The sequence below is a fragment of the Octodon degus genome, unplaced genomic scaffold, assembly GCF_000260255.1.
Source record: "Octodon degus isolate 3935 unplaced genomic scaffold, OctDeg1.0 scaffold00017, whole genome shotgun sequence".
NCBI classification, from domain to species: Eukaryota; Metazoa; Chordata; class Mammalia; order Rodentia; family Octodontidae; genus Octodon; species Octodon degus.
In genome coordinates this window covers 8107979-8110827 of record NW_004524593.1, presented here as the reverse complement: position 1 = coordinate 8110827, position 2849 = coordinate 8107979, and positions in this window count along the sequence as shown.

The window sequence follows — 2849 nt, the reverse complement described above, 5'->3', positions numbered from 1 at the left end:
TTTTTTTTTTTTTTTTTGCGGAACCAGGGATTGAACTCAGGCCCTTGGGCTTGCCAGGGAAGCACTTATTCTACTGAGCCATCCCCCCAGCCCCCAAACCAGTTTTCTTGCAGTCCCTTTTTCTAGTTATATAATTTTGACATGCTTGTAATGATGAGACACTTCAGCTGAGCTACAGCCGTCTTAGGTGGCCCTGGAGACTGAGGTGGAATCACTTGACCATTTCAAGAAAGTTTTACTTACTCAGAAGATTCTGGAGGGTGAGTGAGGACTGTGGCACTGGAGATAGCCTGTGGGGAATGAATGCAAGAAGGCTTGGGTTTCCTAGGGAGCTCTAGTGGCAGTCCTAGGAAAGGCCTGAGTTGAAGGGTGTACGTATCTTGGGGAATGTGGAGTCTGAGCTGTGATTTCTTTCTGGGCTGGAGAAGGTTCAGTCTTTTGAAGAAACTCTGGAGGTTGGGAAGGCAGATTGATCTAGATTGGATAAAACTCAGTTTTTCCGTGGGAACTGTAGGATGACCAGGGTCCCTTTGTAGGATGGGAAAAGGGCTTTGTAGCTATAGCAGCTCTAGGCCCACATGTTTAAGTTTGGTTTTAGGCAAGATTGGATGCCGATTTCTAGACATTGTTTTAACATCTAGAGATGACAATGTCATCCCTCATGGAATAAAATTTGCTGTGAACAGGGAATGGTAAGAGGCCTAAATTGGGGATCCAGAGCTTGGCTCCTACACCAACAAGGCTCTGCCACTTGTGGTGGGAACCATGGAAGGTGCCAACTTCACCTCCTACCATCATGGTACCTTGATGTGCCTCCCTAAGATGCATCTTTTCATCTTTGAACAGATAAAACTGGCTAAGAACAACCTTACGGAGAGTAAGCAATTTCCATTTGAATTGGCTATCCTGCAATGATACAGGAGAGTCTGGACAAAAAAAATGCTATTTTTAAAGACAAGAAGTTATATAAAAAATTAATGGAAAAAGTGAAACTACAAAGTACAAATAAAACAGTTTGAAATGTTGTTAAAGTTTAACTAACTAAGGGGGAGACCACGTAGAAATAAAAAAGATGTTGCCCTTATTCAGGATCTCCACTAAGCATTAATAATAAGAGGTAGGTAAAAGGTAAAACAACAGTAACGAGCTTTTATTACTTTTTTCCTTTTTTGTTCTGCAAGGCCTGCAGATGGGCCTAACCTGCTTGCCTTACTGTGTAGGGTTCCTGCAGTGGTCACTGAGTGGAAAACAGCTCTCAAACTAAAAATGCCAGGTATTTGGCATTAGTGAGGTGATCTCTAGAAAGACCAGCCAGAAAGACCATGCTGCCCTCGAGAAGTTATGGGAAGGTGACTCCTCCTGGAATCATATTCATATCTAAAGAATCATGTTTATTACACAAGAGCAGACACATCCACAAAGGAAGGGAAGGAGGGCAACAAAACAGGTAAGGAAAGGAAGTAGGAAGGTAGGTCAGGCCAACAAGACTGAAATTCTCTTATCTGTGAAAACACGAAAGGACAGCTAAAAACAGTTCCTTGCATATTGATGACATCTTAGATTTAGGCCTGGGGGAGGGGGATGAAATAGCCCATATGCAAACTACTATAAAAAGCAAGGTACTATTATTATTACAAAGGTGCATGTACTAGCTTGGGACTTGGCTTCTAGGTGCACTTTTGTAAGTAGGGCAGCTCATCATATCAATATGAGAGCTCAGGCTATAAAAAGAATTTATTTTTACATCAACTGTAATGTATAAAAAGATTTTTGTTTTCATATAAGGAACTCTCTCTAAAATCAACTGAAGTATATCTTAAACATGACAATTATAGCATAAAGTAGTTTCAAATGAATGTCTTTTCTAATTTTTGTTGATTTAGTAGTTATAAAAACTCAATTAGGTACACCAGGAAGAACATAGTTATAAGTACTAAGAGACATCATAAACATTTCATAAAGTTAACTTATTAACTTTTAATTAAATTTATTTTTATGTGTAATACACACACAAGATAGAAAATGCAAATACAACAAAAAGGTTTTCTTTGTATCCCCCCATGCCCATCTCATCTTCTGGTCTCCCCATTGCATAGTCCAGAGGTAACTGTTTCTACCATTGTCTTGCCACTGAGCTGCAATTAATAGCTTTTGTACAGAAATGAGAACATGACATACAATTCCACAGCTCACCTGAAAAACTACCATCAACAATAACATTTTGAGACAGGATGGTCTGCATTTTACTTCAAGTCAGTTGAATGTAGAGGAAGGGTGCCTTTTCCTCTGAATAGTTGCAAGGCATTCCACTGGGTGAATATCCCACAGAGGATTTGTCTAGTCTCCCATTGAAAGGCAGTTGGCTTATTTTTAGTTTCTGACTATAAAAAACAATAATTGAGTAGCTTCTCTCTGTGTCTATATTTCTTTTGTGGGATTTTATGACTTATAGATAGAAACCTACAGAAGAGTTGGTGGTTTAAAAGATGCATATGTTTGTGGACATGCAGATGATACACAATTGCCCTTCAGGAAACTGGCACTGATTTATATTCCCACTAAGGTAGTACCTTTCCCACCACTTTCTCTCCATGCCTGCTTTTTAGCAAATATTTTGTTCTTGTCTAGTTTGTTAGCGTTAAAAAAAAAAATGCTAACTGTGATTTAAATTTTCATATTCCCACTCTTGGGTAAAAATTCAACATCTTTTAATTTTTTTATTTTTAAAAGAGAATAGAAATTAGAATTAATTTTTTTCCTTTTTTATTTTAATTTTTTAATAGATTTCAAATTGAAAATAAATTATTTACAAACATAAATGAATATAACAATAAAAGTTGTCCAAAATA